General features: G+C 44.7%; 1 long non-coding RNA gene across 3 annotated transcripts in view; it reads right to left on the reverse strand.

Moving 5' to 3' along the window:
- The window catches only part of LOC121057655, an 80,792-nt gene that overhangs the window by 37,644 nt on the left and 18,436 nt on the right, over positions 1–24,712 (reverse strand). The window contains exon 3 of one of the 3 annotated variants that reach the window (XR_005813878.1): positions 9,813–11,037. The exons of 1 other annotated variant lie outside the window; for it this stretch is intronic. This is a non-coding gene — a long non-coding RNA (uncharacterized LOC121057655). Of the gene's footprint in view, positions 1–9,812; positions 11,038–24,341; position 24,712 lie in introns of those variants that run through there. One more of the 3 variants, XR_005813879.1, reaches the window with a different exon arrangement.

Raw genomic sequence — 24,712 nt, forward strand, 5'->3', positions numbered from 1 at the left:
AACTCTGTTATGATGTTGGGAAACCTCAGTAATGGAAATTAACTGCTCTGTATGGACGGATGAATGGAAGTTACACAACCACTGACCTATTTCCGAGAAGCATGGCAATGTTGAGTGAGAGCAGCCAAATTTAATAGCTGCTATCAAAATCAAGGAAAGGACTTCCATTCAAAAGCTAACCAGGAGAAAAGCAAGAACTTGGTAGAGTTGCACAACCACAGCAGCTCTGGACTCACACCAACAACAGTAACTCCGATGTCGGAACAATGTACCGGCTTAGTGATTTGACACGCGGCCAAGGTGCTTACAAAATACCTCCAAACAGTTAATGCAAATCCATATTACTAGGTCTATTAATGGCTTGTCATTGCCTGTCCGTAGATCACTATTTTGTGCCAGTAAGCTCTATAGTTCCCTAATTCTAGTAATGTTATCCTTAACTGACATTTCAAGCACTGGTGGCTTTCCATAGGGACCTGCAAAAACCTGAAATCAGGAGGACCAAGCTCCTTTCTACCCACTGAATCACCATAGTGTCAGACTCATCATTCCCCCACCTTCTGGCCTCAGTTTCCTCTTTGGTAAAATGGGGACGAGGTCTTGTACTTTCACTGTAGCCATGGGGAATCTGTGTCCAAGTGTTTTCAGACCTGAGCATGAGCTGAGTATCTGAAGCATTACCTGTTATTTTGATTTTCTTACTGCCTCAATTAAAATTTTAAAGTCATTTACAGCTGGTTTTAAATGCGTGCAGGACTTACCGAAACTTGGTATTTCTGCCCCATTTGCAGAGGACTTGGCAGGGAGGACAGAAGGACTGCACTTCCCGTGCCTCGTTCCCCTTGTCTGTTAAAGTGAAACCTAAAATGCTCCCCTCCATTTTGGATCAATGTCACATAACCTCATTTCCTCAGCTTAAGAAAAAGCCTTAGATTTTATATGTTGCACTAAAATATGTCAGCACCGTTAGGTTAATAAACAGTGCTAAATCAAAACCAGGTTTCAGTTCGTAGATCATGTGAGCTATGTCAAACACAGGGAGTGATACCATAGAAGAGATGTAATGGACAGCCTCCTTAGCCTGGTTTTTATGGCTGTGAAAGAGAAAAACCTGGTGTTCAGCCACTTTTCATTCACCAGAGGCTGTCACACAATCTCTCACAGCTTTTTGGGTTATGTTTATTTTTCCTGGGGTTCCCAAGAGTCATACCTTCTGATCCCCTTGCAAAACCTCCTGTGTGACTACCTAGAGGACTAACCCGAGTTACAGGCAAAACTTGAAGCTTTTACTGCCCATTAGACCAGCTCCTTACCTGATAAATCAGAATATCCCCCGCCAATTTACACCCACAGAGGAAATCATTTTCACAATTGAGAGGAACAAAAGTTTGATTTTTTTTTTCCATGTTGACTTTTCCTATGTGGCGACTCTGTTAAAGCCAAGAAACTTCTCTCCCTCTCATTTGTCAGTGGGACATCCCAGTGGCTTGTGGGCCGTAAATCAGCACACATGGCCACCCTGACCTGGCAGGTAGCAATTCCCTCCCTGCAACCAGGAGGCCATGCTGCAGTTCCTATGGGGATCCTGCTGAAATTAAATGAAACCCTTAAGGCAATTGCTTCTTCAGAGAGTGTCCTCAATAATGGCACCTCCTAACCAGCATCCTCAATCGTGGGTGAAATCCCATCAGGCATCTATCTTAGTGGCTGCCACACACCCCTGTTCATTCAAACTCCCATGCTTTGGATGACCAGCATGAGCAGACATGAACTGAGACCCCCAAGCAGACATCTACTGTCCCTCCCACCTGAAACACCACCCAGTTACTGTCTACCTTTGGAGAGTAATGGTGAAAATGCCCCATTGTCACTCATTGCTGGAAAGAAAATGTTTTCGGAAAGCTGTTCGTGTCATTTGATAGTGTCCAGTTTTTCCACTGAGAAAAGCAAAACCTGAAACCCACACTCCAGTTTTCTGCTTCAGTTTTTCCCTTGGCACAAACCAGCAAAGCACTGCTCAGCATATATATATATATATATTATATATATACACAGACATCTTGCTGCTGCTTCTGAAATTTGTCACGACTTAATGCAGTGAGGCTGGCAGGTGGCCAGAGCAAGGCACAATCCAAGGCCACCTGAGCAGTGTTTGCAGAGGAATACCTGAGGCCAATCACACTGAAGTTTTGCTCCAGCTAGAAATATATCAGCAATGTTGCAGCGGGTTGACGTTTTTCAGCTGACACGGGGGAGTGCCACCACATTGCAAGAAGTCATCCCTGTCATTGAGAAGAAAAAAATAGCCACCCGAAACTTAGTTTAAGTTCAAACTTTCAGCCTCCACCACAGTCAATGGAGAGAGAAACTGCACCTACGGAGGGCTATTCATCCCATCCCATCCCAAGATAGCTATCTGAGACGGGGAGGGTGAATTGATGCTGGAGATGCCAGTACCTTTCGACAGGGACTATAAAAGGAGCCTAGATGATTATCTTGGACAAGGTACCTAACTTTTAGGCAGAGTCAGTTAAGGTGAATCTTTGTTGAACTGAAATCAGCGGTGATTTTGCCTTTGCCTTTGGTAGGGCCAGGTTTTCATCACGTACATCTGAATAGATTAGAAAAGAAAAACAGAAAAGGGAAATGCATCTATAAGGGAATGAAATATTTATTTCCCCCTATTCACAGAGAGCAATTAAGATATAAAGAGATTAGGGGAATTCTCCACAGACACGAAGTGGGCTCGTATCGAGCAAGAAAGGAGACTTTGGAGTCTGCAAGCCCAACTTGAGCTATCGGCCACCCTGCCTTGCTCGCAGGAAAAGCATCATGCAAATTTCAGGAGGAAGGAATCGCGGTAGACATGCCATCTGGAAGGATGATGGACAACAAGCTGACTAGGAATAAATAGCAAAATATAATAAATTCCAAACCATGCCAACAGCAACTGTTGTGCTATGAATTAACAGTGCTATTAAATGTTTACGCACACACTTCTGTCAGCACCTGTCAGCATTTATGCAATACATACGTTGGCAAATCTGTATTACGTTATATCTTGCAACTGATCTGCATTAATACTGCCCGTGCACATGTTCAAGCAAATTGCTACACTTCTTTTTGACCTATCCATGTGCAAAAGGTGCAGCAGTTCACAGTATTTTATGCCTATGCAGCAAATTATGGCTTCATGTGATAGACAGCAGAGCAAGGCTGGGGGATAGGGGGCAGCAAAGGAAAAAGAAAAAGAAAGGAACAGGGAAGGATGAGAGCCCTGGAGAGCCCCCGGCCGGGGCAGGAGGATGCCCAAGGAGAGGGCGGTAGGCTTAGGACAAAGCTGGGTTCACCCCAAGCCAAGCCAGAGATGAGGAGCTGCAAAAAAAGCCTTCCTGAGCTGGAAGAAAAAGGGGGGAAAAAGCCCCAAAATACAGCCCCAAGCTACAGCCCCACATCCAGAAAGGAAAAATCATTTGGCCAAGGCCCTTGCTAAAATTGCTGCAGGGAATGGAGTTATAGCCAGTAAGATGGACTGCAGTGCTCCTTGCACCCGGGTACTTAACTTTTCCCATTTGATTCCTGCTTTTTGCTCTTTCCTCCCTTCCCCCAGCCCCAAGTGCAGTAGCTGGGGTGGAGGAGATAAAAATGTATAATTAAGGGAGTTGCCACTTGCTAAAGCTGGAGACCGCTCGAGCAAAAGACAGGGTTTGCGGTGACAGAGCTAAATCTGGGACCCACCAATTGTTGCTAATGATGAGAGCCTGTGGTTGCTGTGCCACCCAGGCAGAATTGGTGGAAAGACAAGCTTGTTATTGCAAAAGGAGCACTCATGCCACACCTCTCCCCTGCACAAGCGGATTTCTGAGGCTTGCAAACACAGGATGTTTGCAGGCTTTGGGATGGCTGCACAGACGCGGGCAGAGAGTGGTGGGAACTGCATCAGGGTCCAGCAATGCGAGCTGGTGCCTGATCTGACAGCTGCAGGTGGACGTCCTAGCTTCTTGGACAGGTTTAATCTGAGCACAGGTCTTTTAGGGCAGGGGGACCCGTGCTGCAGAGGAGGAGGGGACATGCAGTGCCTTCCAGGGCTGCTGCAGGGCTTGGGAGTTGTTCCTGTTCTCTCCCCGTGTTTGTACCTATTTGCATAGACTGTGAACTTTTGTCTTTTTACCTCAATTAATCCATGGTAAAAACCAGCAGCTGGAACAGTCATCTAAAAGATCAGACCTTGGAGTGGCTCCTCCTGACCTGACCGGAAGAAATTTTTGTGTTGAAACCAAAGCCACTGAAGTATCCCAACCTTGGTCTGAGCTGCAGCAAGATGCAGGACACGCAGGCAAAGTTAGCTCAAGTTCCTGATGGACGCAAACCTCGTAAGACCCTCGTAAGCTCACCCTGAATCCTAGAGCCACAAAGACCACCTCGGATTAAAACAATCAGAAATCCACTGAACTCAAAAAAAACCCTATTGTTTTTCTTTGTGAATTAAACAGGATTCAGAGAGCAGGGAGTGAAAGGATATACCTTGGCCATATTTACCCCCAGTGAATCAGATTCGTTTGTCAACTATATTCCTATGTCTTTAAAACATGATTTTGATTCAAACTAAAGAGGTTTTTATACTCTACGTTGGAATTAGCAGGATAAGCTATTAACAGGTCATCAAGGACAAGACTTCTCTTAATAATACTAATAAAAAGGAAGGTATTTTTAAATGCAATTCCCTAGGATTAATAATTGCCACTCTGATAAAGTCAGAATTTCCAGCATGAGCCATTCCCTCCATAGCCACAGGTGCAGATGGATGAAGCAGCTCAGACAAGCTGAAGTTGATCACATTTTCCATGTAAAAGGGCACAGTAATTACAACTGATGAGGGTGCTGGAGCCAAAATTCTGGGTCTTGGTAGGGAAAAAAAACAGATTCGTAATCAACAGGGGTAGCCACAGGAGAAGTTTTTAAATCCTAATTTAAAAACACTTAGCAGTAGCATGCTATGCTCCTACAATTACTGAGTACTAGGACATAGAGGAGAGGTAATAAGTGTCCCTGGAAAGTGCTGCTATACAGGGTGATTCAGGCTTCACTGGGATTTCCAGCGCTCACACACGTGTGTTTTTTCTATTTCAGAGTATTTTAATGCATCTCCAAGATTAAGGGGAAGAATGAAGAGGTTGCTATTTAAGATTCAGTTCTGAGGGCTGAAGTCAGTCTTCTGTAGGGATAGCAGCCCTATGTCCCCATCCTGGAGTAAGGAAACTCAGCGAAACAGAAACGTTGCTTAATAAGATGTGTGCATTTGTGCCTTTAAATAGCATTTGCTTTGCTGAAAAGGATGCAAAGATCTTGTCTTGCTGAATAGTAAATCGGCAGCACTTAAAAGCTGAATTTCCAAATGAGTTCAGCCCCCAGTTTGCAGGGCAGCTTTGTACCTCAGACTGATTTTTGTTTGTCTAAACGAGTGCTAAGATCCTTGGAAATCTTCACTCCTGGTTGTGGGTTCTGAGTACTTTAAAACATGCCCTTGGCCTCTTCTAACACACTGAACCCCGAGGAGAAATACCAGTAGGGTTAGAAACCACCACCAGATATATTTTGAGCTTGATTGCCTGTATTATCTCAACACCCTATTGCTCCAAAACCTCTGAAAACTACATATCTCATCTTTCTATTGTTATTACACCCAAAGGATATGTCTACACCGCAGCACCGAGGTGCCCATGCCAGCTTTCAACAAGCTCGCTCCGGTACTGGAAGCAGGCTAGCTGCAGCAGCACTGCAGGTTAATTTACCCGGCTGCTCTTGCCCCGCTGAAGGTGGCTGCAAAAGAAAGCAACGCAATCTTGGCTTGGCTCTTCTGGCAGTGCACGAATGCAGCAGGGCAACCACTCCTGATTAGCTCGCTCCCACACCATCTGTTTTCCAGGGCTACATTGGACTTTTCTGGCACAGAGATTCCTGTTTGAGGATACGAGCTTGTGTACAACAGTTTACCATAACCAGCAAAGCCGAGCTGACACTCCCTCCCTCAGAGACAGCAACAGTTTTGCTTTTTTTTTTTTTTTTTTTTGGTAACCCTTTCCCTATTTCGCACAGCCGGCTACCATGCTGCTATCGCGTTGCGGGGGGCCATGGCTGAGATGCCTGCACTCGAGGCAGGTTTGCTGGCACCGAGCGGGTGTGAGATGTCACAGCCAAGCAGCCATGGGAAGGAAAAGCTGGTCCTGGAAATCACAGCGGGTTTCGGGCTGCCCTGCGACGGCCCCTTCCAGCTCCCAGGGGGAAGGAGGGCTGAAGCCCCCCCAGGCTGCGGGGCGAGGGACCGCCGGGGCAGGGCTGCCCAGCCCCGAGCCTCGCTCACCTTCCTTGCTCTGGCAGCAGCGGAGCCACTCTAACACAATGCAGAACCCAGGCCAAAACCCATAGCCACTCTGTCTGTCTAACTCCATCTGGCAGCGGTGCAGTACATTATTACCTTCTGTAATTCCCCCAAGTTATTTAGGGCTGTCTCCTTATTATCTCGATATCTTGGCTCCCATAATAATTACAGACCCAGTTTTACAAGGGCAATTTTTTTTTTTTTCTTGATTAGTTTCCAGGATTCTGTTGTTGCATCAAAGCTGTGCTAGTTTTTGTGTATTCCTGACAGATGTCTGCTGGGGGAATTACAGAATGGGCATGCAAAGAGGAAACCATCTACGGTGAGATTAAGGAAACAAAGAACAGTTCTGCGACTTTAAAAAATAAAAAGGAAAAAAAAAAAAGCATTTCTCACACACGTGTATATATGCACACATGGCTGGTCAGATGAACACGTGCACTTCTGGTACTTGAATTTCTGTTATTTCTCCCTGGTTCTGCCCATGCAGAATACAGTACGTTGCAGATGTGCTGTAAGAACATCCCCTCATCTATGCAATTATGAGGATGAATTAAACAGAATTTACCCTAATTTCTTAATATTTCTCCACAAACTCAGTGTTTGTAGATGAAGCTCCTAAAGTCCTTAATAAGGGAGCCGGCCGTTAATTCCACTTTTCTTAGAAAGGAAAGTTTGCTGAAAAGTAACAAAGAGGCTAGCTGAAAGCAATGGGGGAATCAGTGGCCGAGCCAGGAATAAAGCAGGAGGCCTGCAGAGCTCTGCTGGCATCACCACAAGCTCACACGGGTGTTTTGCTCTTCTCTAAACTCAGCCTGTGCCACAACGCCTGCTGTGCATCCGCTGCTCCTCTGCTCGCTGCGTGCCTTCAGCTTGCAAGCAGGATTTGGCCAAGAGTAAACAACAACAAAAAAACACCCTGGTTATTTGTACTACAGTGGTGCCTAAAAAAAATCCTAATTATCTATAACACAGCAGTGCCTACACGCCTCAGGTGAGACTGGCACCCCATTGTGCTAGGTGTTACACAAAACAGATTATAAAAAGATGGTCCCTGCCCTGAAGAGCTTACAGTCTAATTATGCAAGAGAAGGAGTGGGTGGAAACAAGTTCAGAGAGATGGAGTAACTGATTCGATAGCTCCCAAAGCAGAGCTAGCTTGCAGCTTCCTGGCCTCTGAACTGGAGCCTAAACCGCAGGGGTTCCCTCCGAACACGAGGGTCTCGGCGCTGTCTCTCGGCTCCTGCCTCGCGGCTCCCCGACACTTGACAAAGGCAACGGCTTTGGGGCTCTGAGGAGCCCTTGGAAAGCACCACCGGCCTCTATTGCTTACACAGAGAGGTCAGGGCTGCCTGGAGCTCGTTGGTGGAAATAGCCAGGGTACCACCAGCAGCCACCCCTGCTTTCAGCAGCCCCTCTGCCTGCCTGCTTCAGCAAAGGGTGCTTCCTTGAAAGGACTTGCTTCAGCCACTACCAAACGCAGCAGATTGGATTTGTTGGACAAATAGCTCGACGTGGAATGGCAAATTCCATATATTAAGGGCTGGTGATGAGTAGATCAAACCGTGTGTCACATAAATCACCCACTCAGTCCAGAACCATACATGAAAATACAATTAGAGATTAGCCCATGGAGTGCATAACTGGCAATACGTCAGCTGCAAATCATTTTAAAAGCATGTAGCTGATCTAGCCTCCTTAATTCCTTGAGTTGTTGATTCCAATTATCAGCAGCCAAGTAGCAAAAGGTTTTTTATCCCAGAAGATTTCTTACTTTTGGATACAATAAAAGTCAATTTATTCGATGATTACTAGGACATGGGCAGTTAATAGGTTGCGTCTGTTCTTTCTCCCCTCAGATACTTCAGAGTGGATCCATTAACACATTTACAGACTAGACTTAAACAATAATAGTGCTTCTCTTTCTCTGGGGGTAACCAAACCAACCCACTTTTTGTACCGGGCTCTGGGATGTTTTTTACTATTACAGCTCCAGAGGAATTTACATAATTGGTTATGAATAATTCGTAACTTGTCTAAGAGTCTCCATGTAGCTATCTGATTTACTACAGCTTCCCACTCCAGAACCAGCAGAAGATTTTAATACAGTTTTTAATTGCAAGATCATAATTTAAGCGTATCAGTGCTGCCTAATGTACAGGGGACGTGAGACAAACTCCTCTCCATTCCCCTGTACCCGGTGTCTAGCTACAGGACTCGCGAGGCCCTGGAAATGCTGCTGAGACTTCCTGCAGGGCAGGCAGCAAGCAGCACAGCCTGCCGCTCGGAGCTCTCTTCTCCTCCTTTTAATGTGCTCGCCTCCAAATTATTTGCTTATTATGTGGAGGAAGGGAAGGCAGGACCTTGTGGTTTAAGCTTTTGCCCTCTGCTAGGGACCGTCTGGGTTCAGCTGATAGCTCTGCCACAGACATCTCTGCACAGCCCTGGGCATTCCTTTAGTCTGAGCACAGGAGCAATAACGCACACCTTCCCCCAGGTCAGGCTGCCGGGACGTAGGTGGGCAGGACCGCAGGGATGGCTGGGTGCTACAGGACTGGGTATAGGGAAAGCACATCCCTTCCCTCGGGGCTGGGGTGCTGGGGGAGAGTGATATAAAGTGCTGAGGACTTGGCTTTGGAGAAGCAGCCTGTAACGGTGCACCTAAACTGCTCGATGCCAGGCGTTGCTTCCAGACACTCTCAGTTGGGAAATGAGGGTCCCATGGGCAGGGATGGGTATCAATAGCACTTTGCATGGGTACAAGTGAGTCTCTTGTCTGTACAAAATCAGAGATCAATGCAGGTGACTATGACAGAGTGCAGGGCAGCCAGCTTGGATGCTGGTGAAAAACAGAGAGCCCCTGCCCGAAGGAGGCATGTGCCCAGCCCTGAGCTCCCCCCAGGGCTTGGCCGTGGCTCAGGCACGTGTCCAATCTGTGCCCCTGTGGCCTCGGCATCGAGGTTCCCATGGCACTCCTTGACCTGGCTAAGGGCACCTCTGCCTGGACACCTCTTCTGACAAAACTTAAGTCAACTGTTGTTTTGTTGTTGTTTTTAAATGCCCACTCACTTTGGAGGAAATCAGCCATCAGATCTAATGCAACTGAGTGCCACAGGCTGATTGCACTGGCTGTGTTTTCTAAGAAAATGGCACTAAAAAGAGATTGCACATTTTCACTCAGTTGGTAGTAAGTATTGAGTGCAGGGCTGCAAGCAGCTCTCTCTCCTTTTTTTCCCCTATATGATGTTTTTGCTTCTGCAAGTGGAATTTAGGCCTGGGTCACTGAATCAAATCCTTTGCTCCCACAGGAGAGCTCCTCATGCAACCCAATTAATTATTAATATTTCTGCCCCCAGTTCAATGAAACCATGGGAGCAGTTACAAATTCGTTTAATTTAATCAAATGCTACTTTTCCACAGACTCCAACTTGTGTTTTATAAGACTGTGCACATGCTGAAGTCCCTTACAAAACATTGGTTTAATAAAAGATGCTATATCTCTTTCTACAAATTTTACTATGCAAAGGGTAAATAATTGCTTAAACTCAGTCTTTAGTCAAGAGAGCATAAGCTTCATTGAGGCAAGTCCCCAGTGAGACTTAGGCATATGCTTAAATGCTTCCTCTGAATTGGGAACGGAATAACTGATTTGCCTTTGCTATGATAGGCTGTATTTTTCTTTAATTATACTTTTCTTAAGCAAATACAAAATCCCATCAAACTACTAAAAGAGCCACCTCACTTTCTTCAAGTTTCTTCCCAGCATTTATAGAAAAGATCGTTTATTGTCCTGAAACCAAAACCATTACAGCCTGTCAAAACCTTTCTATAAGGCGGCAGCTAGCTGAATAATACATTTCACATTAAATTACACAACTGTGTCATCGGGCTAACATTAAAGGTAAGTCATTAATAAAAAGAGAAAATAAAGTGGTCCTTAATTATACAAGGCATTAAAAGGCTGAGTGTTTTGCTTCTGCAGCACACTCACTTTGTGAGAATAAACGTTTTAAAACCAGTGTGAACTTTTCCTCTGTGGAAATTACAGCTCAGAGATAATCCCTTGCACTCACCAGTGCAGCTCATTGCTGTGAGATGGGTCCGTGTGCACCTTTTGACATTTTTGTGCTAGTCCTACAACCGAAGCCAGATTGCAGGCTCCCAGTTTGCACACACAGCTAGTTGCTTTTGTTTTGTTATTGATGGGGGACACTTTTAAAAGTCTCAGGTGAAAGGACTCAACAGCTAAACCCCATTGATTTTCTGTAAAAATAGGCGTCCTGGTACTCCTGACTAACATCTGAATACATGTTGGAAACTGGAGCATAACATGTGCCAAAAGAGCACAGAGGGAAGCCAGACACCAGCCCTCAGCATTCAGGGTCGGATGCTGCTGTAACGAGGATGGTGGCAGGGAGAGAGGGGCACTGGCGCACACACACAGCCACTTTGGGGTGGCATCAGCAGAGGGCTGACCTCCACCCGGGCGGTCGGGGCAGAGGGTGAGAGCAGCACCCTGCCCCTCCTGCTCCCAGGGAAATCCGCACCCTGCTTCAGCAACGGAAACCATGCAGGGAAGGCACGTCTTCCGCAAATCTTCATACGTAATACTTTCTTTACCATGTAACTAAAGGTGGAGACACTCCTTGAAGTCCAAACTGCTAGAGGAAAACCACAGATTTAAGCTTTTAGGAACTGACACCATTTTTGCCTGCAAAATACTTCTTCCCAGCAGAAAAGTAATCCTCTCTTTTATATGTACTCCTTCCTGGCTCGTCCTGTAACCTCCAGCTTTCATAAATGCAAAGCTACCATTTCGAGAATAGGAGTCCTCTTTCGTTCCTCACTGATGAGCCAGCCTTGTGCTGTGTCACAGGACTAAGAGAGGCATTCACAGGGAACAGGAACCCCTGAGGTATGCAGACAAACCTTCGCTAAGTAAAGAATCAGAATCACCTAGGCTAGAAAGACATTCAAGATCATCAAGTCCAACCATCGACCTGACCTACCGAGTCCCATCACTAAACCCTGTCCCTCAGTGCCACATCCACACATCTCTTCAGTACCTCCTGGCATGGGGACTCCACCACTTCCCCAGGCAGCCCCTTCCAACGCCTGACCACTCTCTCCAGGAAGAAATTCTTCCTGATATCTTCAAAGAGCAAACTTTTGAGCAAAGCTGTAACGTGCACATAACCATGGTTTGATGCATGCTGTGCACAGCACTCATCAGATGTCCACAAGTCACCATCATTTGTGATCTGTGGAGCAATAAGTATGCGTAAAGGGTTTAGAAAAAGAAAGGTTAAGAGTGCACAGGAATATCTGTGAGATGCTTGCACTGATGATAACCCTCCTTTGCCCACAGAACCACCTCTAAGTGGAGTAACTTTGCATCAGCTTGCTTTTGAGGACTTGAGTCAGGTAGGCTGGGGATCCTTCCCCTGGTGGTGGTGGAACACGAGTTCTCCAACAGAAACCAACTAAAGAAAATTTCCAAGGAAACATGAGAGGCTGTGAAAAATGTTGGTTTGTGTGGAAAATTTTTGCCTTATTTTTCCTGAAAAACAAAATGCCTAAAACCAAAAGTATTTTGTCTAAACTCCTCAGTTTTTCAGTATTTGAATTTCTGAGCCATAAAAAAAGAACTCTTCTTGGGAACCGTGGATCAAAAAATCTCCCTGAAATGGATTTCCTTGTAGTTTTCGTTTTAATTGTCTGCTTTATTATGGTATTATTTCTAGTTCTCCTTTTTTTTTTTTTTTAAAGAAACAAACTGTTCAGCATTGTAGTTATACTAAGATTCAAAAGACCTCTGTGTTGTTGATATAGCCTTTAATCAAGTGGGCTAAAGTTTTCCACAAAGCTTCAGTGCTGGGGAGCCATCAGTGAAGGCTTTACCTCATGTAGCTAAATTGGCCAGGAATTAGTTTGTAAAGAAAACATGAAGGGTTTAACCGTATGCATGTCCCAAATCAGGAATCTACAACTTAATCAACTGGTTTTCTTTCTGTAAATGCCAATAGAATATTTGCTACATATGAAAGGATGCTAATAAACTTTACAAGACGAAATGTGATTCTTCCCATGGAGCACAGTATCTGCCCCCACTTTGCACTTTGTGCTTAGCAGCACGGTAGAACAAGACACACAGGGTATATTGAAATTAGTCTGCAAACTGGAGGGGTGTTTGGGTGATTTCCTTGCATGAAGGCACCCTCTCTCTGGTGCCTGCTAAATCTTCCTTGCCAAACATTATTTACCCCTGAAGCTAACAAAAATACTTTGAAGAGCAAGTCTCAGCATACCAAGTGTTAAATATTCCACATATGCAGGGATAGCCTTCACATTAAAAGATGTCTTCTTTACCTCAGGGTAATTAACACATTTGAACTGTCCTGGGGTGAAAAAAAATAAAAATAAAACACAAAACAAAACAGAAAAAAAAAGTAACACCGAGAAAAGACCAGCCACCTGAATTTAACCGTGAAGTATGTTCATCAGCATAACCCCAGGAGGAAAAAGAAATAAAGGGCTGGAGTTGGTGAATGTCCCTCACAGCAGAAGTCCAGATTCCCTTCATTATGTACAAGCTTTGCTGAACTCAGAAACAGCCTTTCCTAGGTGAACATAAGAAAAAAAAAAAGTAGGAACCTCAATGGGGGCATTTTCCCCCACTACATGTGCACAAACCAGCAAGAGATGCACAGCCCCAGGGAACCGGTCGGGACGAGCAGGACCAGCCACCGCAGGATACAGCAGAGTAACACCTTCATCTGTTCCTTTTCCAGTGGCACAGCATGGAAACCAGCCCGTGCCAACTCACCTCCTGTGCTCAGTTATTTCGCCTGCCTGCCTCCCCCAGCACACTTCCTGTTCCTCGGGAGCAATCAGCCAGGTGAAAGGAGCACATTTGTTAGGGAGTCCCCTGCTAAAATACCAGCAGCCTGTTCTGGCTGCTTTTCAGGTCAACTTCCTTTCCCACCTCTCAGCCCCAGCCTTTGAAACACTAGGGAACGATTCACTTGCAGACACCGTTGTATCTCTGTTCTTATTATTTTTAAAGACTTATTCCTGTCCGCCCATGGAGCAGTACTGGAATCAGACTGGATGGCAGAGCAGGGGGCTGTGGACTGTGGCAAGTACTCAGAAAAACAGGCTGTGAGCCTCAGGCTTTCAAGTGGAGTAACTTTGCATTAGTGCAGCATATTCCACCACAGCTGAGAAAGAAATCAGGTGGGAAACCAAATAAATCATCAAGGCCCCATCTGGGCAGCCCGACATGGTTCTCGGGGCAGGACATCCAGCAGGTGGACAAGGATGTCCTGGAGCCAGGTCTGCAGAGCAGCTCTGGAGGCCACAGCGGTGCCGAGCGATCGGCGGAGCATCGCTGGAGCCTCGGTGACGAGCGGCTGATCAATGGGGCAGCACTACTGCCTGTATCGCTGCCAAGCAATTACTGGAGCTGCGCTTGGCAGCATTACTGCAAGCTGCTCTACGAAGCGGCGCTGGTATTTGTATTGCTGCCGTTCCATCAGCGAAGTGACACTGGAGTCTGTCTCCCTGACAGCTGATCAATGAAGAGGAATATAATAATCATAATGTGGTGTTTTACAGGATATGGGCCTTTAACCTGATGACCTCGAATCCCCTTTCAGATGTTCATTAAGCCACAAATTCCACATGCACAGATGCAGTCACAAATATCCAGATCACCAAGGTATTGCAAATTTGTCTTTGCTCTTGTAGTACAGTTGGGTGATCTATACTGTGGACAGGTTAAGTGTCCCAATTTAATTCCCAGTGATACAAAGGGTAGGTTGGAAACAGCTCCTCTGTACAAAAAGGCAAAAACAGTCTGGATTCTCCAAAAAGCTTTCCAGAAAACTTGGATAAAAACATCACAGTGAAAACTAAGACACATTGAAATTAAAAAACACCTGAGTCCAGGCTTCTGGGTCCTCCTTTTTACATCCTGAGAAGTCAACGATGAGACTTCAGCACACAAAGAAATATACAGTCCCTTGGTAAGAGCCAGCACCACCAGTGCCTCAGCAGGCCGCGGTTCCATGTTTTCCCTGTTTGCTCACCAGAAAAGTATCCTCCAACCTCAAATTTAGAATGAAATTCAGGTGGTTAAATTCCCTGTGCTCTCATCTGCACCTGCTCTAAAATCCTGCATGTAGATTCGGGGCCAGCCTCAGCACACTGCAACAGAGCTATACCCTCCAAATCTTTCACAGTGCTTTTTCCAGCAAGTCTGTCAAAGAGCTCAGCTAAAGTATTACTTTCCTGAGCTTCCAATTCAGTATCACCATGCCTAAGCAAGCTGCTCAGCTCAACACGATTCTTGTTTCAAAGTTAGAGAGGCCAAGCCTAGCTAATCTTTCTTTATAATTCATTCCCCAAATCCCTGAATAACTTTGGTTGCCCTACACTGCTCCTTCTGCATTCTCAAATGTGCGGCACGCTTCCCATAATAAGGTAACTAAAACTGCACACAATAGCCTACGTGTTTTATTTCACATTCCCCGCTGATTAATGCTGAATGCTTCCATACAGTATATCCACATGCTTTACACTTAATGCTTCAATATATATATAGTGCAATAACCTCCTTGCTTTTACTTTACAGCTGCCAATTTGTGCAGATGGCCGTAGTGTATTAGTCACCACCAACTCTCCCCTCCTCCTCCTCCCAACAGGCTTGTTCTCGGTCAGCATTTCACATGGCATTTCCTTTCAAGGTATCTATGGCTATTTTTGGCCTAAGAGTTCCTAGTATATTAAACGCAACGAGCCACATCCTCAGCTGGTGTAAATCCGCACAGCCCTAATTCAGCCAGCAGAGCTGTGCCAATTCACATGAGTGGAAAGAGTCCCATAAATCAGTTATCAGACCGATACATTAAGGCAGCCTATTTAAACTACCTCTGCTTTGCTTTTATTTATTTACAGATGAGCTGTGGCATGTAAGGATGATGCTCCAGCACCACAAAGCCCAGGGGGTAAGTGCTGACTGACCGGGGATAAGGACAGAAGTACAGACAGGTCTGCTCACTTCGTTGTCACACCACCACTCTGACATTAACAAAAAAGCCTTCTCTCTTTGGTCGCCTTTTGCCTGAACAGCAATTTGTTTCAAGCCTAAAATGTGCAAAAATCATTTCTACGTATGAAGGAAACAAAAGCATAGCTAAAATTGACTCTTGCCACACCTCCCCATCCCGTACAGCTTCCTGGCTGTGACATCCTCTATGTGCTGTCCAGAAGCCAATTTTTAACCAGCCTCTAACCTGGCTTTTCAGAGCAGACTGCTTTCATACAAAGTCTTCCCAAACGCTTGATAATCTGGTTCAGCAGCAGCTCCACGTACCGTGGCTGCAGCCTAGAGAGACAGGAAGAGGAGCAAGGCACGAGGGAAAAAACCTATTAGACTCTTGCCTCAGTTCCTTAATGTTGTGAGGTGAATCAGGCTGCAAGAAAAAACCTCCTGACAACAAGATCTATTAGTGTATGGAATAATCTTCCAAGGGAAGCGATGGAAACATTGCTGCTTGGCACACAGCTAGTGTTTGTCCAGACTAGTTTTTAAATATACAATCCTGAGTTGGCAGAGGAAAAGTCTAGCCGAGGTAGTTGCTCTTATCTATCTCCATATTCCAGGATAAATCAGGTCATCTCCTTTGTTCTAGTCTAAAAATTGAGGAATGCACTTAAAACAATTCATGCAGTTTTAATCAGCTATGATCTCCCTTTTATGATCCACATGGGTTGTATCTTATTAAATTAGATATAGCTAGCTGTTTCTTTTTAATCATCAAGTTTCTTCTAATATAAGGCAGCAGCACTGTCTAGCACAGCCGGTATGAACTGGGGCTGTGAACGTGTTCAGGTCTCTCTTTGGCTATGCCCCAGGCTCCCGGGCAAGTAAATAAGCCCCTCACTGCCAAAACAAGTAAATAAATAAAATAAAGTTAAAAAAAATGTATCACTCCCTAATTTGCTTTTGTCATTCAGAGAGCCTGGGATTGACTTTCAGAGGTTATGAGTGTTTACAGCTCCAGTCAAAGTCACTAGGGGAAGGGAGCTGAGGTAAGTCCATGAAAGAGAAGGAAGGACTCAAAGACATTTAGATACCATACTAAAATATATAGCACTGTGTGATATAGAGACATGAAAAAAGGCCCAGACAGAGACAGGAGGAGTTGAAACTGGAAAACACTGCACCCTGAAACCAAGACTGGGAATTTCAGCATTAGTGTTATTTCACAAGCATAGCTGATAGACATGATGCACAAAACTGAAAAGCAAGACCTGCAGTTCCCTGATAACTCTCAAATTTTGCTTATAGAAGGATAGTTGGGAAAAATAAATGGATAAAAAGGAACATTTGATATTAGTGAATTCCTTCTCTGCTGGAACATGAGGTCTTCCCTTCCATGCTCCCAGTCCAGCATCCCTCCCGCAGCTGAGGGATCACGCAGGTGGTGTCAGTAAGGGCACTGACTGCAAGCCATATCAACACTGCTTGTGCATCAGCCTGCTGGATAAAGCATGGAAACACTCCCAGAAAATGGCAGTTTCCTCTCCTTTGCCTTCCTCAGGATTTTGTATGCAATCCTAGGCATAACACATGACCACATAAAAAACATTCTGAAGTGTACGTAGATATTATTGTCTTTGTTTTGTATAGCAACCAGCACTATGATGCCCCCTCAGGAAGACTTTATATCCATCACCCTGCAGTACAAAGAAATCTCATTGTGACAGATAATAACCAATTTGACTGCCTTTAAAAGTTTTGCCCCCAACAGAAGAAACTGCAGGTAGGAGGCTTTATGAAATTTTGTTCATTTTTTTTTTCCTCCAAGAGTTCCTTGAATTCTTTGGACATAATGTTTTTAGTGACAGAAAATCATTTGAGAAGCAATAAATATGTGTTCAGATGAATGTAAAAAAAGATAAATAAGATATCGAGCAGTCACTCCAGCAACTATAAATTCAGCCATACTTTTCTTTCTGAGGCCTCTATATCAGATCTTATCTCCTGTAGGAGACTAGTTTTCCTTCCCTCAACTCCCAAACATTCATCTATTGCTTTGAAACTGAGGAGTCTGACAGCAGAACAGGCCGTCCTTTTAAGACTGTCTGATACTAGAAAGTCACAGTAACTCTGCTATTACTTAGAATTCATGCCACTGTTACCTAGTTCAGAGTCTGCACCATTACTCAGTGTGACGTACAAAACTGAATAAATGGGCTAAATTTGGTCATATTGTGACTTAAAAGGGTGTAGCAGGTCAGACTATGGTCAGCCTGTAAAGGATTTGACAGAGGGCATAGTCCCATTTGAATAGTTCTCTCAAGCAGGAATGAAGATTCAAAAATAATGCATGTTTTCTTGAATAGTTTTGTAATCTTCTAATGTTGATATGGATTTGTGAGTTTCGTATAAATATGATGGTAATGGGATTTCATCAAATATTAAATCAACTGAAAGTCTTTTTTGTTCTTACAGATTCTACTCTGTAGGTGCTTCTTGTGCAAAAGAACTTAATCACCTAACTTCATATTCAAAAGGACAAATCTACTGATCCCACCCTTCCAGAAGCACTCACTGCATTTGCAAGCATTGCCTATTTGTTCATATTTTTGTATCTGGAGAACTATTGCATTTACCAAGGTATTTTCACCCCTAAAGGTATACATATGGATTTTAAAGTTCTCTGGAAAGCCAAAGTTATTGGGGGCTTCCTGAACTACTTGTTATCACTTTGAAGCATCTGGCTCGTGGTCAGCTGTTTCACGTTACGAACTTCTACATTTACTTCTGAAGAAATTAGCACAGCTTCCTTCAACGCTACATTCTGCAGCGGTTTTGGTTTTGATTGTAACATCTCGTTGTTCATCTTGAAATCAAAGTCATTTATGGAAGCTGCAGAATTTTAATGTTCCTCAGACTCAAAAGCATTTGTTTAACCACCACCAGACAAGGAGATGAATAGGGGAGACTGTCTGCTCTTGATTTAGTGGGACCAGATTTTTAGAAGAGCTCAACAACTAGTGCATGTCTTCAACACACTGACTCTCTTGGACAGCCTGGCTATTTATTACAGTGCTTAAATGAGAATGATGCTCATGAAAACCATGACCTTAGTGAACTGGACAGTTAGTACACACTATACATTCCTATATTTTCATCTGACACGGGTGATTTATTTGCAACTTCTACCTGCAACTTAAAAGCAGCTTTTGATTCTCATTATTTCTGCATCTCTTTTATTGTTCACCCAAAAGGCCTGCCTATACGATTGTTGAGCTATGAGCTGTTTAAGAATCGCTGCCTAGTACAAAATGATATGCAGGACAAAAACAAAGAGACAGCATCTTCTTCAGTTACTTTTGTTTAAGCCCTACACAGAGAACAGAATAGATTAAAGCAGTGGGAAAATAAGGGATCGAGCCTTATGATGTGGCATAGGGTGCTTCTTACAGCCAACCGCACTTCATTTTTCTCCGCTGATGCTTCCAAGTGGTTTTCTAGGATACCCCTGAGCAGAACTCATTGTAATAACTGGAGGAAATAAATTAATGGAGAATTACCGCAAGGTTCATCTAAGAGAAGATTTGATAAACAACACTTCCAGGCTGAGATATTCAGCGCAGCCTAAGGAATGTGGACTTTCCCACTCCCGTCGAACTGAATGGGAATCTGTACCTCTGAGTCAAGCTGGGAAGGTGCTGCCACAACCACTAAAAGCAATTTTGGATTTCAGGTGCAACCAGAGATCAAGAAGTCCTCTTAAACTGAAAACCTCTGACAAAGAAAGAGGTGAAGCAAAAAGCATTTGACCCATCCAACTGGCATCGCTACCAGACTTAGTCTCAGCAAGCAAACTCCCGGGCAAGTTGCAATCTCTGCGCTCCCAGCCTCCGGCAAGAAAATTGCGCAATCTTCAGACAGAGAAGAGACAAAAATGGACAACAGTGGAATCACAGCCCAAACACTGCTGCAGACAGTGTGAGATGTCCCCCACATGTGCAAGCTAGAAAGGAAGCTTATCAAAATCAGGGCAAATTAAATATTATCATGTTGCTTCTGTCTGAGTTCTCCCCAGGCAAAATGCCCCCTTGGCAAAACCATAGTTAACCCCTGGGCATTTTTTAATGTTGCTTTCCAGAGCAAGACTTAGGTAAACCTTAATTGGTGCATGGGTTTTAGGCTGGTTCTCTGTATGGTCAAGATGTTTTCCACTTGAAATGGTTTTGAAACCACTGCTGACACCTGTGCAGTCACATATACATCAGGCACTTCTATGTCTTTAAAAAGCAACACACACCCCTGGCACTTTGAACCCAGATTCTACCTCATTTGTACCCATGGGATGCTGGTGAAGTCATCGTGATCACACAGGATAAACGAAGGTTGAAGTTGGGCTGTTTAAATTAGGGTTTTGTTGGTTTTTCTTTTTTTTTTTTTTTTTTTTTAAACCCTGTATATTCTTCCCATTGCTAAATCTTTTACAGAGGCTACTAAGGTAGAGAGCTGCTGAGCTAATCCTCTTTGACTCCCTGCCATCCTGGCAGGTACTGCAAAGCCTAAGGTAAAGTGGAGCATCAAAAGGAAAATTAATGTCTTCTAACAGCAATTAGAGGAAATTATTTAGATATAAATCTTGTTTTATATCTTCTCATACTTGTTTTTCAATCTTTCCCCTTTGATTTTTTTTTCCTTTCAGGCTTTTCAGAAAGAAACATTTAAAATCCCTCCTGTAAACCAGTGGCATAATTAGCTGCATGTTACACCTGGTACTTTACTCTTCTACAGAGTAATTCCTTTGAGCTTTCTTTTTTTTTTTTTTTACTAAGCCCCGAGGTCTCCCGAAACTGAATCTGCTTGTTGTCTCCTCTGCTGGCCGACTGGGGTTTGAGGGGAGAACCAAAGGGGGCAGGGGCTGTAGGGTGCCCTCCCACCGCCCCCCAGCCACCGCAGCAGGGACGCAGGTGCCAGGCGTGCCCAGGGCCTCCAGTGGCAGGCGAATGCACCTCCAGGTCGCCCGCGCTTGGCCTACGCCGTGAAGCAATGCGTGTAACCTAATTGTACTCCGATAACATCAAACAAAGTCTCTCTGATCCAGCATCTGGCACGCCGCCATCCTATCTGGGGTCCGATCTGACAAGCTTGCCGATTGATCAAATCATTATCTGGTAGTGTAGGTGTATCGTCTAACACGAGCCAAATTCCTTCGGCTGCTGCTTCTCCTTTCTAGAGAGCATACGGCTCCAGCGGGCTCCTTCCCCCGTGATACGTGGCCAATGGCTTCTGTAGCCAAACAAACTGCAGAGTGGATCGTGCTCACTCAAGGGACACTATGCTTTTTGCTTCCCAAATATAGAATTACTTCACCCATAGTGTTATCATAGAGAACTTGTGAAAACAACAAGCCAGCTTTCTCAGGGGTATGGCACAACAATCTGCATTTCCAGAGACAGCCAGGCACAGTGAAAACTGCTGATAGTTCCAGTTCTGCCTGAACTCGCAGCGAGCAAGAAGTGGCACTGAAACTTTTGAGCTCCCTTTCCACCTTCTTGTTACTACTCAGGGCATGACAGGCTAGTAAAATATATATATATATGTGTATATATATATATATATATATATATATCAATTATTGCACCTCTGCAAACCTGACCTCCACGTGCAACCTCACCCTTGACCTTAGCAAGAAGTCAAGCATTCCTCTGGAAACACATCCCTGCTACTGCTAACAAAAGACAAGACGTCACTTTTATGCTTCCCTCCTATGGCAACAGACTTAAACTCTGTGCAGAAATCTGAGGGCAAGATTTCCCTCTGAGCAGGAACACCCAGTAACTACCTTTTTTGAGAACGCAGACTTGCTTGTTTATCTGGAGCTGAACAATTGCACCTAAGCCAACTACGACTAGAAGACTGAAGATACCCATTTACACAGGAGCAAGGCTTGCACAGGCTGCAGGTCCTAGCAAGCCATCCTTCATTTCAAGCAGCTTTGCTTTTGCTCCCATCCCAAGAAGCTGAGTGGAGCACAGTGGGATCCAACGTCTCAGCTGGTCATTTCTCATCACAAAGCCAACCGCACCGCAGACTCCACAGACACCATCAGCAGTTAAGCTCACGGTGAAGCCAGTCTGTTTCCGACATATTGCCCCCATCTAATCAGTCCCAGAGGAATAAAGATGACATAGGTGGATGTTTTTCCTAACAGCCTTTCCCCTTCCCTTTGCAATCTTCAATCTCTGAGTTAAAGTAAGGGCAGGAGATGCTACCCTCGTTTTAGCACCACCGATTTGGGGTCAGCATTTCATTTGGCCACCTCGTGGTACTTTCCGGAGTCCTATTTCAAAGTAAAGCTATCCAAGGTAATTTATTTAGTTTATATGCTTTATTTTATCCACATAAATCATGAAACAAAGTCCATAGGGAACAGGCACTCTATACTTATCATAATATGTAACTTAGGTCCCCAGAGACTGAGTATGTACAGAACAGCTAATAAATGGTTCGAAAAAAAAAAAAAAAACTGGGTCATTAAATCTTGTTTTATATCTTCTTGTTTCCATCAAAGTATGCAGGAGTGGAAATTCTCTTTCTAAGACAGGCTCCACTTTTCAGCCAACTGGGAATAGAGCCAGCTGAAAAGAGAACCCCACATACAGCACTGACAGCTGTGCACAAAATTCATGAGCTCAAGAGACAGACTGCTGCAGAGACAGGTGTCCGAGATCTAAGTTTAGCTTGAAAGATTAAAACAGCATCTACAAAGAATGCATTTATTCTAATCCTCTCTGTGCTAGAAACTACACATGCATCACTGAAGTACACATCCTGGAAACATTTGAGATATGTCTTTCTTCCGTAGGATTTCATCCCATTGTGTTCAGGGATAAAATAGGTTACAGCATTAAGACCACAGAAATGCACAGACCCAGCAGAGGGAGGCTCGTGCTGCCCGAAGAAGGGTTGTGAGCATTTCTGATCAACAGTTACAGACACGGTAGGGTTCAGGCTCGTGTGGCCCTGACTGCTGCCCACCCTGGCAGCGAGCAACCCCACCCCAGATGTTCTTAACACAATGAGGATGTCTTATGTAAATAAGAGCTGGGAGGCAGATCAGGTGTGGCTCTTGCAAGACAAATGTGCTTGGGAATTATGTATGATTCCATGTTTAGCTGCCCTGGTATAAATCCAGAGCAATTCTTTTGATCTTAAAGCAGCACTGCTCTAAATATACATTAAATGGAAGAACATATCCACTATCCTCAAAAGAGTCAAAGGTACAGGAGGACTCAGCCTTTTCACCTTCCCAGCACAGCTCTGGATTTGAGGGAGCCTCTCTTGCCCTCGCTAGTGTAACTGGTTGAAGAATCCACCTCCTTGTGACAAACCATAGATGTAGCACAGCAAATCCTGATGCCTCAAGCTTGTAGTCTAAATTAGAGACAGTCTGAGGAGGCAGGAGACCCAGTTTCTAGAGTCACAAGGAACAAAGGATGAATCACTCACTTATTTACTATCATGTGATACAGTGCAGTTGCATGTATAATTATCTATCAATATAGCTAGGAATTATCATATGCTAATGCAAAGAGAATTTGATAATCTGGGGGACATCAAAGTGTTGAAGTCAACAAGACGACAGACTTAATAAACTTCACCTCCTCCCTGCAATAGAAGGGGCAGGTGCTTAGCTTTGGAAAGCTACAGACCAAAATTTCTGGGATAATAATAAAAGATTTACAGATTCTTTCCTCCCTGTGATAGAGAACATATCGAACCATACTGCCAGTATTTTTAGAACAATTCTCACTCTCAAAGAAGCAAGAACAACAGAGGGCAGCTTTTTTTTTTTTTTTCCTCCTCCAAAGGGCAGACGCACTATTTACAATATTCCTCTAGATATCTCATTTCCACACGTTCAAGAAAATTCCCCAGTTCTGTTCAGGGAATGGAATTTCACCATCATGAAAATTTGCCAATACTTGTTTAAATCAGCACTTTCACAGGGAGACAACGTATCATTTCTAAAATCTCATGGCAAAGCTGCTCCTAAGGCTATCACAGAGATTATTTAGTTGGCGCCAACCGGCACAGAATTATAATACGTGGCTGGAACTGCCATGCGATTCTTGCAAGCAAAAGTAATCTCTACCCTTGCATCATCAGCTCTACCAAGCAGGTCATGGGATGGGTGCTCCAGACGATGTGGGGGAGGACTGAAGGAAGCATGATGTTTTTAATTTATGTATTTAACATCTCTGTAATGGGCACCTGAGAGCTGAAGCTGCAGAGTAACTTCTCTGTGGCCTCTAGAAAAACCTCTTTGGGGAATTGGCTGGACAGAGAGAGGATGCAGAGGAGAGGAACGGGCACATCTGCAGCCGATAGACAAACTTACCTACGGGTGGTCACAATCACTGAGCTTTTAATTTTGAACATCCCCACAACATGCAGAAAAACCTCTTCCCACTGGGGAACAAATCCCCCATGCCCACTTTTTCCATCAGTCAGGATTTGGTCATGCTCTCCCACCACTCCACCATCCCAGCCTCGTCTGAAATAACAAGTACAGCCCCTGCGAAACCCCTGTGCAGTAGGGATGCACTGCCTGTCCCTCCTGTGCAGAGAGGGACATAGGGCGCACAGAGCAAGCATCTTGCCTCGGGCTTCCCCAGTACGAACATGGCAGACTTCCAGAACACAGTGCTTTCACAGCAGGCTCGGCTTTCCACGCCGAGGAATGGTTTGGAGGGGGAGCAGTAGGGAACTCCACGGGCTGTACGTCAAAGGCTCCTCCTAGGGCTTTCCCACAAACAGATGGCAAACTGGCTCCCAGCTAGCAACTCATCACAAAATGAAAAACATCTTCCCCTTCCCTTCTCATTCAGGGCAGACTCATGTGTTAACAGTTTAGCTTTGTTTACAGGCTCCTTGGGGTTGGGCTTTTTTTTTTTTTTTTTCTTTCCTCCTCCTTCAGATTATTGCCCTCGCACAATAGCAGACACCAAGAAAAGAAAGCAATAATGACAAAAACCATCAGTCCAACACTGAATTCACAAGCACCGTTCTGGTTTCCAATAACCCAAGGTTTTTCTTCTTGGCTTTGCTGAGGTTCCTGGGTAATTCAAAGTCTCTTCCCTCTCCCTGGCTTGCCCCTGGGGTTCCAGGCACTCGCAGCCTCTCGCCAATGCTCCAGCATGGGACAGAGCTGGGAGGTCCCGTGCCTGGCAGCAGCGAGACCCTCCAAGTCAAGACCACAGTGATGTATTCCAGGACAAGAAGTGGTTTCC

Source organism: Cygnus olor, chromosome 20, assembly GCF_009769625.2.
Source record: "Cygnus olor isolate bCygOlo1 chromosome 20, bCygOlo1.pri.v2, whole genome shotgun sequence".
NCBI lineage: Eukaryota > Metazoa > Chordata > Aves > Anseriformes > Anatidae > Cygnus > Cygnus olor.